Source organism: Marmota flaviventris, chromosome 3, assembly GCF_047511675.1.
Source record: "Marmota flaviventris isolate mMarFla1 chromosome 3, mMarFla1.hap1, whole genome shotgun sequence".
NCBI lineage: Eukaryota > Metazoa > Chordata > Mammalia > Rodentia > Sciuridae > Marmota > Marmota flaviventris.
Window position 1 is genome coordinate 95,390,015 of NC_092500.1, and position 13,857 is coordinate 95,403,871.

The window sequence follows — 13,857 nt, forward strand, 5'->3', positions numbered from 1 at the left end:
CACTCTTGCCCCTGGCTTTTTGTATTTGGAAGATCCAGAGTCCTGAAGAGGTGGCTATGTTTTACTACTTAGGAAGGGGGGCTAGTTTCAGCTTGACCTGTTCAAGTTTCATAAAAGAAGCTGATAGATAGGTGATGGGGTTCCCAGGAGAATTGAGATAGCTAAAGGGTGAAGGGTAAAGTCAAGGAAGGGATGAGCACCCTTCTGTGCATGTCAACTTAAAAAGAGAGCTAAAGGGAACACTGAAAGAAATAGGGGAAGGGAAAATCATCATGGCTCAGAGGTCCCTGCCACCTCAACTTCCTCTACTCTGTTGATCCCCTAATTTGAGGATTATTTTATGGCCCAGGAAATGTCTGGGTAAGTGATCAAGGGAAATGAATGCTGCAAATGAACAGTGTGCTGGTGTCCAGGGTGGAGTGGAGGGCCCAGTAAGTGCCACATTCCAGGGTGAACTGACCCAGGCATGCTGCCACTCTGGACAGCATGCCACTTCATGGTTGTGGCTGCAGATGACACCTGCTCTTTCTCTGGGGTATTTTGTGACCCAGAGACTCAAGCTAACACAGCTGCTGCTCTGCAGAGCACCGCTACTCACCACTGCAGCCAGAAATCTGGAAGCAGCCCTGGTCTCCCCCTTCCCCTTCCCTTCTTTTCCACATTTGTCAATAACCAATTATATTGATCCTGTCTCTCAACTGTATCTTGACTATGGTTCGCTTTTCTTTCTCCTTTGCTTGAGACTAAGCTATCATCTTTTTTGCCCAAATGATTGCAAAGTCCTCCTGAGAGTTTTTTCCAAATTAGATTTGATTGCTTCTATTTCTCTTTTCACATTTCAGTCAGCATGAGCTCAATCAAGTCCCTCCCCAGATTAAATTCCATGATGCACTCTCCAATGCTCCATTGTTCAAAGATCCCCACTTGTCTTCCTAGCCTCATCTTACTTATTATACATTGTCCTCTTCTCTCAGCATTCAAGATTTTAAAAACTTTCCAGTTCTTAGAACTTATAGTTTTTTTGTGTGTGGTTTTTTTTTTTTTTTTTTTTTTAACATTAGTGCTTTTGCATTTTGGTTTCACTGACTAGACCCAATTCATTTATCTTGCTTGGCCTTCTATTCTGAGACTTTGCTAAATTCACTTTTATTTCAGTTAGTTTTAGTTTACTTTCTGCAGTATAGGGGATTGAACCCAGGGGTAATTTACTACTGAACTACATCTCCCACCTTTTTTGTTTTTTACTTTGAGACAGGGTCTCCCTAAGTTGCCCAAGCTGGCCTTGAAATTGTGATCTTTCTGCCTCAGCCTCCCAAGTCCCTGGGATTTCACAGTTAATTTTATTTTAAAAGATTCCATAGAATTTTTCACATAGTCATGTTGTTTTTACATAAAGACAGTTTTTCTTCTTCCTTTCAACAATGCGTACATTTTATTTCTTTTTTTCCCCCCTTTCATTTTAGTTAGAATCTCTAGTATAAGCATTAAATGAGGCAGGAAGAGCAAATATCCTTTCTGACCCGAGGGGGAAAGAGTTCAGTCTTTTACCTGTAAGTGATATTAGCTGTGTGTTTTTCAGGGGTGCCTTTTATTAGGTTGAGAAAAGTCCATTCAATTCTTAGTTTGTTGAAAGTTTCTAAAATCATGAATGGATGATGAATTTTGCCAAAAGCCTGGAGATTTTGTTTTTTCAACTATAAGATCACCATGGTTTACTTTTTATATGGACAGATTGTGAAATGTCAAACAACCCTTGGATTCCAGAATAAATTACTTGGTGATTTTTTTTATGTATTGTCAGACTTGTTTGTTGACATATTTTTAAGGATTTTTGCCTCTACGTTCATGAGACATAATGACATATATTTTTTAGCCCATATCGTTATCTGCACTTACTATAAGGTTAATGATGGCCTGATAAAAGCAGTTGGGAAGTTTTCTTTCATCTTCTACTTTCTCTAAAAATTTGTTTAGGGTTGGCATTATTTCTTGTTTAAATGCTTCATAGCTTTCACCCAATGGGCATTTGGGCCTAGAAATTTTTCTGAGGAAAAGTTTCTTGTTACATATTTAATAACGGACGTAAGAATATTAAGGTTTCCAACTTCTTAAATGAGCTTTGGCAGTGTTAGTTTTTAAAGGAATTCATCCATTTCATGTAAGTTATTAAATTTATTAGCATAAAGTTAGTCATAATGTTTTCTTATTATGTCTCTGGGATTCATAGCAATGTTCCCTCTTTCATCCCTAATATTTGTAAGTTGTGTAATTGTTTACTGTCTTAAGCAAGGTTAGAGGCCTGCTGATTTTATTAACTTGAAAGAAAAAGCTTTTGATTTTATTGGTTTTCTGTATTGTTTTTCTGTTTTCCATTCATTGATTTCTACAGTTTTGTGTATTATGTCCTGCTTCTGCTTGCTTTAGGTTTAATTAGCTCTTCTATAGAATCAATCAGGTCAAATTGGTTGAAAACTGATTTTGGTTTTTGATTTGTGGTTCTGGGGATCGAATGAAGGGGTGCTCTACCACTGAGCCAAATCTCAAGCCCTTTATATATTTTTTTTTGAACAAGATTTTACTAAGTTGCTGAAGCTGGCCTCAAACTTACAATCCTCCTGCTTTAGCCACCTGATTTGCTGGAATTATAGGTGTGTGCCACTATACCCAATAATGGTGTTGATTATATCTTCTGTGTTTGTTTTCCTCTACTTTTGTGACAACTTACCAAAACAGAATTGTTTAAGCTCTAATGTTTGTGGGCTTCCTATTTCTCTTGATCTATGTATCATTAGGTTCTGTAATTAAATGAATGTATACTCAAAACAATTTTTTTTCAATATTTGGTGTTGAATCCAGGGCCTCATGCATACTTGGCAAGCACCCTACCACTGAGCTAAATGCCCAGCCCTTTTTAATTTTATTTTGAGGACAGAGTTTTGCTAAGTTACCCAGCCTGGCCTCAGATTTTCTTTTTCTTTCTTTCTTTCCTAAATATTTTTAGTTGTAGATGGACATTGGATACAATACCTTTATTTTATTTATTTATTTTTCTTGTGGTGCTGAGGATTGACCCCAGTGCCTCACATGTGCTAGGCAAGTGCTCTACCACTGAGCCACAACCCCAGTCTGAGCCTCAAACTTTTGATCCTCTTGCTTCAGTCTCCTGAGTAGCTTGAGTTATAGGTTTGCACCACAAGTCCTCTTTATCATTAAGAAGTGTTCCTTTTTATCCTGAGTAATAATTCTTGTTCTAAAATCTACTTAATCTCATATTAATAGAGGCACTTATGCCCTTTAATTTTGATTTGCATTTGCATGTAATACCTTTTTTCTCTCCTTTTTATTTTTATTTCTTTGCAATTGTGGAGAGTAAACCCAGGGCCTCATGCATTCTAGGCAAACATTTTACCACTGAGCCAAATCCCCATCCTGCTCCTTTTTGTTTTACTTCTGTGTCTTTACATTTAAAGTGAGTTTCTTCTTGTAGACATTATATAGTTGAGTCTTTTAAAAAACTCAATCTGGCAATCTCTACTTTTAAATTATTTAAGCCATTTATATTTAGTACAATTAGATATATGGCTAAGTTTAAATGTACCATCTTGTCATTTGTTTGTTTTAATTGTACTTTTCCTCTTTTTTCTTTACCTGACAAGTTGAGTATTTTTTTTTCCCCAATTTCTTTTTATTTCACTAGGCTTATAGCACTTTTTTTAAAAAGTGATTACTAAAATACAATGTATTTTTAAAACTTTTCATAGTCTATTTTCAAATATTGTACCATTTCACATATTGTTTGTGTCTTAGTCTATTATGTGTTGCTATAACAGAATACCACACACTGGTAATTTATAAAGAAAAAAAAATTATTTATCATAGTTCTCGAGGCTGAAAAGTTCTCATTGGAATCTGGTGAGGACCTTTTTGCAGTGTCATTCCATAGCAGAAGGCTAGAAGATGGGGGCAGGAGTAAGAGATAGAACTTGTGTTTTTAAGTCTTTTTTTTTTATACCTTTATTTTGTTTATTTAGTTTTTATGTGGTGCTTGGGTTTGAACCCAGTGCCTCACACATGCTAAGCAAGCACTCTACCATGGAGCCACAACCCCAGCACCCCCCCCCCCCCCCCCTTTTTAAATATATGTTTTTTAGTTGTAATTGGACACAATAGCTTTATTTTATTTATTTGTTTTTATAATTAAATCCAGTGCCTTGCACATGCTAGGCAAGTGCTCTCCCGCTGAGCCAAACCCGGGTCGCTCCGGCCCCTCCATAGTTCTTTTATAGTCAGCATTAGTTCTTTCATGACAGTAAAGCCCTTGTGATCTAAATACCTCCCAACAAGCCCCATCTCCCAACACTGTTGCATTGGGAATTAAATCTCCAACATATGCTTTTGGGGGAAACATCCAAACCATAACAGTATGAAAATGTAATACTAGTATATTTACTTTCCTTTGTACTGCTGTTGTTATTTACTTTATATCATAGGTTTCATATTTACTTCTATATATGCTATAAATCCACAAAAATTGCTATTCTTACTATGGTCAATCATCCTTTTAAAAAATAACTTTATTGAAATATAATTGACATAAAATACCCATATTTAAAGCATCTAATTTACTGTTTGACATGAATATACACCTATGAAAAAACCGTGATTAAGATTATGAACCATCAATACCCAAAGTTTCCTTATGCCCCTTTGTAATTTCTCCCCACCCCATTATCTCTTGTTGATATGATTTTTCTTTTATAGCCTGTTAATATGATGAATTACTCCTTGAATCCTTTCTTATGATTCTTTCCCTGGCCGTGGGTAGTCTTCGCACATTCACGTGCCTATCAGTGCTCAGATGAATACTTGGTAGAACCTTCTCCAGATCGCTGCAGTTCTTTTTTAGCACACTCCTCTACAAGTCCCTTCCTGTGAACTGTAGCTTCTTTGGCCTTCTTAGACAGCGAGCACCATCTCCCTAAGTTAGGTGCTTGGATGTCCCTTTCCTACACTGTGGCCTGGAAACTGAAGGTTCCTGGTGTACAGGTGGTCATGTCATACTCAAATAAAGTTGGGAGAATTGTCTGGCAGAGGCCATGAGGATAGGTGCAACATGCTGGCATCAAAGAGAGGTAGGAGAGTGGACTGGGGAGATGTGTTACAAACGGCAGTTATTTGGGAAAGGGTATTTCCATCGTGTGCATAAACCTTAGGGAAAGAGACAAGTACAGAGAAGCTGGATTAAGGAAATGACACTAACACTTATTAAGCACAACACTGGCTGCAGAGGCTGACATGCAAGCAGTTATTCAGACACATCAATAATGGTTTTGTCCCTAAACCAACTCCAGGCAATTTGTGAACTAGGTATCTCTCTTCAACTATTCTTTCTCTTTATGAAACTGAGAGTGACTGTTAGCATTCCCTTAAACATTACTATGCTATTGCACAGGAGGGAGACAAGTGTTAATGCTCTAGAAGGCCCTGGTCCACTTAGGATTAAAGCTCCTTTAACCATTTCAGCTGGGTGCTGTGGCACACTCCTATAATCCCAGTGATTCAGGAGGCTGAGGCAGGAGGATTGCAAGTTCAAAGCCATCCTCAGCAATTTAGCAACGCCCTAAGTAACTTAGTGATATCCTGTCTCAAACCAAACCAAACCAAACCAAACCAACCAAAAAAACAGGGCTGGGGACGTGACTCAGTGGTTAAGTACTTCTGAGTTCAATCCTTGGTACCAAAAAACAAAACAAAACAAATAATCAACAACAATGACAAAAAACCCACAACTAACCAACCAACCAACCAAAAAAAAAAAAAAAAAGAAAACTTCAGGACCCTCTAGATTTGATTAGGACACCATGCTTTCTTAGTCACTGTATATGTGTAGCCTGGCACCCTTATGTTTCTATTTCTCTGGAGAATCCTGCTTTTATACTATAATATTAGTGACCTAATTTTCTCCTAGCAGAGGATGGGCTTGAGAGAGTATTCTACTGCAGGAGAGAAGATAAAAAGTTAACTGAGAGGCAAAGCATAGCCTTTGGTGATGGTGCATATGGTGTGTAGGAGGTTAGGCAGTTGGCTGTGCCATGAAGGTCCAACAAGAAGTAACAAGTGGAATGTTGGCAACAAGTGTGGCCCCAGAGAACAAGAGTATTGCAGATCCAGTCAGGCAGCCTGCAGCTGCATCATCAAGGTTTGCTGACAACACAGAGGAAATATGGCTTGATCACTCTCCTGGGTACTATATTTTTTATCCCAGGTGCCCTGCCTACCATTGGCTCCTGTGACCCAGAGTTTTGAAAAATAGTCTCATTGGCAGTTGGTGGAATATAAATTATGCATGCATTCTTTGATTTTACAGCTTGTAGAAACCACAATTCCATTATTCACACTTTTTTGTAGGAACTCTGCATTGGACAGGGGATCTCACTGATGAAGGTTAAAACTTGGAACAATAGAAGAACTAAGGGGGAGAATATAGCGAGTCTTCTCTCCTATCCATTATAAAACTTAAAACATGTTCAAGGATAAATAATGAGACAAGAAATGGATATATAAACAGATTTTTTTTGAGTAAGAATATACTTCTTCTAGTGTCAGCATTTGATTGCTTTGGGCGTTGTGCATAATATGCACATCACCATCACTGCATTTCCATGTTATCTAATAATCATCCATTTATGGATCTGTCCCTCATACCAGACTGAACTCTTTGTGGATAGGAACCAAGTCTTACTAATCTCTTTATTCCTAGTACTTAGCAGTAATGAATGATAAAGATTCAACCTTTCCTTACCAAGCATGTTCTATTCTAGAAATTCTTTAAATTAGAAATTCTTTCATAGCAAACAACTTATCTTTCTTTCCTAGCATAAGCAGGAAGTAACTCAGAACAGCACTAACAGGCATTTAGTAACTGTTGATGATGCTAATGATGACATCTAGTTTCTATGGCAACATGCACTTATCCTTACAGTGTTTCTTGGACTATGTGAAATTTGGAAAAAAATACACACAACTTCCCACATTGTGAAAAAAAATTCTTTTTTTTATAGCCCAGTGTTGCTATTCACCTAAGCTTTTTCTTCTAAATATGTTTATTCCAAGCTATAGAGTCTATTACCTATATACTGTGGACTATAATGATGTTAAATTTAGGAATGGCCTTAGGAGTTTTGGTATGGTGTGAAAGATGCAGAGAAGTAAGGCATAAGGAGGTACCTTATTAAAAATATATGGATGAAACCATTTTGAACACATAATTCTTTTCTGTGCCTTCATTTTCCCACTCTGATCCTCATCAAGTCAATTAACCCAATTCTCTTTAGACCTTGAAATTACTTCACTTTCTGTACAGACCATACTGAAATCTGTGAGAGAGGCATCTAAGCTATTTCTAGAATTGTGTCCATCCAGGATGGATATTCAGCTGGAGTGCAGCAGTACAGCTGGACTGGTTGCTAAGTACTTACATACCAATTGTTGGTTACCAGGCTTTTCTCTGATGACAATTTTAGTTAACTTTTTATGCATCCTTCTATAGACAATCTAGAATTATCCAAACAAATATAGAAGTGTGTTCTTTGTCTTCACCACAAATAGAGCATGTTATACATATTGCTATGCACCTTGCTATATTTATTTCACAGTATATTTTAAGGTTCTTTCTTTATCTGTCTCATTTAATAGCTATAAAATATTTCATTATGTGGGTAAGCCTTGTATTTGTCAGCTTTTTCTTGGTAACAAACAATCATAAAAATATCACAGCATATAAAAATAAGCATTTATTTATCTTCATGCATCTGTGGATGGACTGATATAGTTGTATTTCAGACTTCAGGTCTATAGATAAGCTGAGGTAATGTTGTTCCTTATGGAGGGGCAGTAGATACCAGGATATTTTACTCCTATGGAATGCCAAATACACAAATAGATCAGTTTAATCATATAAATGCTTTTCAAGTCTTTACTCATAGCACATATACTAACATCTAATTGGCCTAAGCAATTTAGATGGCCAAACTCATAATCAAGAAGTGAGGAGTTTTACCTTGCCCATCTTGAGGTCATGGCAAGGTCATGAATATAATATTGCTACAGGTAATCTAATTCAGACCAATAATTCAATCTACATAAATCTTATTTTTATCTAATGTGCTATTTATTGATGGACATTTGTTTTCAACTTTTGCATATTCGTATGTTTTAAATTAATTGTAACTCTGAACTCCCATTCTACCAAGATAATGAGAATCCACTCCTCATTATTAAGACTTGCCTTTGCCTCAGTGTGGTGCCCTGATACCAGTATCATATGCAAGTCAAATGTCAAAGAAACCTCTGTGATTCTCTGTTATTGATCCCTACTGGTTATAATGGAGGCAGGGTCCAGAGAACACAATTTTTTTAGGACCTGGGATACTACTAATTCCAGAATTTCCCAAAGGGGAAGGCTTGGGCCTTATTCTTCAAATATAATCTCCAATAATAATCACCCTTTCAATAAATGCTTTGATATTACTTAGATATGAGTAGCAAAAGTCAAATCTTTTTTGGAACATGTATTTTGCAAAAAAAAAAAAAAAGGGGGGGGATATAATCACATACTTGAGCTCCTTTTTTCATTTTTGCATCAAAGAATGTTAGATGATTTTATTGATGCAAAAATATTCATATAGGATTGTAGAAAAAGAAGGTAAAGTAAGTCTGCTCTGGGTATGCACATGTCTGTACACTGGCTGAAAATACTGCCACATATCATATGTACATCCATGTGTTCCCAAGACTGTATAAAAGAGAAAATGGGCAGACCATAAAGAAATTAGCTTTAGTACAAACATAACTTTAGGTTTTTTCAAGTATATGGCTACCTGCTTAAAATTCAGGAAATCATTTTGCTATGATAAGGCTGGGGTCATCTTTCTTTTATCTTTAAAAAAGAACATACATTCTTTGGTTCATTTCTTTACCAATTCTGTATTGAGCATTTAACTAATCCTCAAGCTTTGGGGATGCAGAGGTAAGAAGGCACTATTTCTCCCTCATGGAGTTCAGGATGCAAAAGGAAGGAGGCAAACAGAGACTAGTCCCATATAATAAAAATGCAGTAATAGGAACTTTTCCAAAGTATAAAGTTGGCATAAAATGAGGGTTACCTAGGCAGAGGGTGCAGATATCACACAAGAGGAGCCATTGGAATGGGATTTTCAAAAATGAGCAACAATCCATCGCAAAATAGGGGAAGAAGGTGTCCCAGGTATTAAATGATAGACATCTGATAGTAGTAGAGGTCTGAAACAGGAGTGTTGGGGAAATAAAGCAGTGAGGTTGGCCAGAGACAGATATGAGGAGGGTGAGATATGGTGGCAAAATGAGTGTGAAAAGTTAGGCATGGATTCTACCTTGGAACTTAGAGCAGGGAAATAAATGACTGTGTTTTAGAAAGATAACTCTGAAAAGTGTTGAGGATGCATTTGATGAGCAGGAGATTGAGGCTTGGCAGGAGGCCAGAATAAAAGCTCGAGACTATGGAGCCATTCTAATGGGAGTTAAAAGGGTTAAGGGGAGCTGGGAGTGATGGCATAGGCCTATAGTCCCAGCTACTTGTAAGGCTAAGGTGGGAGGATCACTTGAGCCCAGGAGTCTGGTCATTATAACTAGCCATCACAAAAGCAGAAAACCAAAACCAAAAATGAAAACAAGAGTTTTAAGGGGGAAATGGCCCCAACCATGATTGGTTTTGACATTTATTTGGCAAACACCATCATGTTACTCTCCCACTTAAAATCCTTTAATAGCTTCCATTGCCTTCAGGACACAGCATAAACTCATCAGCCGACACAGCAAGTCCTTTGCTTTAAGAGTCTCTAGCTACTCTTTCACCTATCTTCCTGTTCCCTCAGTTTGTATTTTATGTGCAAGTCTCTAAGCTTGATGGTTAACCTGGAGTAAGTTACCCCTTCCTCACTGATGAGTTTGTGTTTCAAATATTACTTCAGGTATCATCTTCCCTGGGAAATCACTTTGGATTCCCTCTCACCTTTGGTTTAGGGACTGATCCACGTGCTTCAGGACCTTGGGTTCCTTTCACCACTGAGTTTAGACCACCATACCATAAGCCAAATCCCTAAGAAGATAATGGATACATTGAGGGCAGAGCTGTCTTTTATCTCTACATCTCCAGCCCTAGAATAATTTAGGACCGAGTGGGCTCTCAATTAATTAATGCTTCTGAGTGAATGAATGAAGTAGCCCAATAATGCCTGGGATTCATCCTCAAGTCATACCGCTACTGAAGTTGTTTTAATACATTAGAGAAATGTGATGTTAAAACTTAGATCTGAGGAAGAGTCAGAACATGCAGCATTGCTAATAGGTCCAAATCTAAGAGGAAGCATCTGCCTCAGGTCTTGGCAGATTTCCTTGCTTCCCTCTAATCTGTTCTTTCATCCAACAGATGTCTGCACACTGCAACCTCAAGATGATTAATAACTCAAAGATTGGGGAGGGGAGTATTTTTGTACTTTTTACCAGTGCTTTGGACTCAAATCTTTCCATCCCCATGTGACATCCATTTTGTTTTCTTCTGTTAAGGTTTATGCCTAAATAGGTTTAACTGTGAATAACTGTTAGAATTTATAATTACTAGTTATAAAAGATATGACAGATGGGCTTCTATCCTAGAAACCAGCAGAGGAGAAGAGGGACAACAAGTCAGAGCAAGTGATAGAGGACATTTAGGAGAAGAAAGCATTTGGTTGGAGGAATCTGGAAACAAGAAGAAAGCAGTCCAATGTGTTGCAGTTGCTTTTGGTCAGTCTCCTCATTACTTTGGTATTAAAGGTCTAGCCATGACCCTCTAGGAAAGTTTGGAACTACTGTAAATGACTTGAAAACTTGTATTTTTTCTGTCAAAAGCAGTAAAATTACAAATAGTGGTATATGAAGGTTTCCACATTTAAAGATCAAGAATGGGTCTTCATGAACTAATAATATTCATACTGAACTGGAAGCTCTAATTATATATTTGTATAGTGCTTTATAAAATTTATTACATTAATCATAACTCTGTAGAGTAAGATAAGGAAATATCCTCATTTATCACATTCAAGGAATTTTATGTGGTCCTGTAAGTAGAAATGACTCAATTCAGAAGAGCTTGCAAATTCCATTGCTCCTAGTCCAGTGCTTTCTTCTCTATGTCACAAGGAAATCTCCAGGGAAAGAAACATATTCAGAACAAAGGACAGAGAAAGATGAGGTATCAGAAATAAAACACACAGTTCTTAGGAACCAAAGAGAAGGAAGAATAAGTCCGAGAGCACGGCTAGATCCTTCTGCTTAATAGTGGTATTACAAATTAAGGGATTCTGGAAGTAAGATATAGTTATGAAACTAACTAAACTATAAACAGTTATAAACTATAAATAGTTGTGATTTAACATTCATTAAGAAGTATTTTTTGGCATTTAAAACAGACCCAAAATTATGTTTTTAAATGTATATTTTGAGAGTGGATACCGGAGATAACTGAAAAGGCTACTTTCCTGAGGTTGTATATATAAGAATGAACTTCAAATGTCCTTCAAACTCCATATAAGGGAGCAGATGCAATACAATTTCATGAAACAATTTAGCCCTTTTTTTGAATCATGATAATATTCATTCTAGGCAATAAGCATAGTAAAGAATACATGATTCTTATGGAGAAAAATACATTTTTAGGCCCAAATTGTGATAATATAAATATTTAAAAATTGAATAGAATCTCCTATTTGTGAGAAAAATGGATATTCTATGGAAGCCCTCCCAAGTAGTTAATAATCGAGACAACCATGATTTATTATTTATCATGAGTTGAGTACTTTATTAAACACACTTATCTATATTAATTATTAGAAAACTTTTTATTAAGTATTCACAATTAACCCAGTTTTTACAAATAAGTGCCTTATAGCTTAATTAAGTAAGTGACTTGTCTGAAGTTGCACAGGGAAAAGACAGTGGGAATTAGAATAAGGATTTGAACTAAAAAAATGTTTGAATATTAATATTAATCCCATGGTTAGATATTCTTAAAATGAGCAATGTATGGTGTTCCCTGGAGGTCTTCAGAATTCAAAGCTAGGTCTAGCTATAGTTACTACTTCACCCTCCCGTTTTAGATGTCAATTGTGACAAACTATCCAAATCTGAGAACACTTTTGTGCATTCTCTCTAGCAATCACTAAGTGGAGCCAGTGCACCTAAAAGTCATCTGGTTCTTTGGAGACCAGGACAGGATTTATTCTAGGAAGTCAGGGAAAGTCAGGAAAGGCTGGTTTTGATTAGAAAAGTGCTAAAAAGCTCACTCCCTCTGACAGCTGGCTTTATTTCTTTTCTGGATAATGTAGATGAAGAGGAAGATGAGAGGTCTCTGGAGGTGTAAAGCATTGCTAGAGCCAAGAGCTATGTGGGATGAATGCATAATCAACGAATTCTGTTCTTTCCCAGGAGTGGTTTTAATAATCTAATGTGTGGCTGGGCTGTGGGTTGTGGAAGCAGAGCATGCTATCACTCTGCCCTGTGTGGTCTGCCTTTCCTTAGAGAATCCAGCCTTTCATATTATATAATACTGAGCATATCCATTTGGCTTATATCTCATGTTTCAAATGGAATAACTAAAATGATAATTAATGATGTTGATGATAATTATTATCATGTTAGCATACACATGCATGGCACTATATTATTTGTAGGGACCTCACTTACATTCATTATTGAGGTAGACAGATCCTTTGGCTAGGAATACACCGACCTTCTTTGAGTCAGAGGACATGGAATAAGATCAGGATATAAGGAAGGTGTAAGATAGGGTGGGGTGATTATTTTCCTTTATGTCTAAAGAGGCTTCTATAGAAGTAAGGGTTCTCCACAGAAATAGAGCCCAGAGGAATCTCTTTCTCCTTCTCTCTTTCTGCCTGTCTCTCTTATCTATCTATCTATCTATCTATCTATCTATCTATCTATCTATCATCTATCTATCTATCTATAATTGGCTTATGTGATTGTGGAGGCTGGCAAGTTCAAAGTCTGCAGGTAGGCCAGCAGGGTAGAGACTCATCAGCTCAAGTTGATGTTGCAGCTTGAGCTTGCCAGCTTCTTGCTGGCAGAGTAACCTCTTCCTTGAGGGATTTCAATTTGCTTTTTTTTTTTTTTTTAAGGACTTCAACTAATTAAATGAGGCCTACTCACATCACAGAGGATATTCTTTTTTGCTCAAATTCTGATGATTCCAGTGCTAATCTCATTTTAAAATACCTTCACAGAAATATATAGGTGTGTTTCTAATACATCTGGATAGTACAGTGCTTTATTATTTTATGAATTGCTGTGGCCTAGTCAAACTGATAAATAAAATTAGCCATTACATACAGATATGTAACTGATTCTTTGTTGGTCTTTAGAGGAAATGATGTTCCTTTTGTTGACTTTGAGAAGGTGCAGAGCTGTTCATCTCAGCAATTTATCACACTCTCTCCTTCCCCAGAAATTGATAAGTTTACAATGCTATTTTAGATAATTGTATAAAATATTTTTATATAAATATTTTTAAAATCAAGAATGCCATCCAGCCTGGCTTCCAACCATATCATTCTATGTTATGATTATAAGGTGGGTTTAAGATTTCTTCTCTGTAGAATTTCCTAAAAAAGGCCTTAAATGAATAAAGTGCCTTTCCATAAAGCACTGAAGCATCAAATGTTATTTTTGAAAGGGTCCCTAGAGTTGATTTGTATGGATTTCCTCATTTGACAGATAAGTGGAAACATAAAAGAATGAAATGAGGTGTTCAAGGTCACATAGATA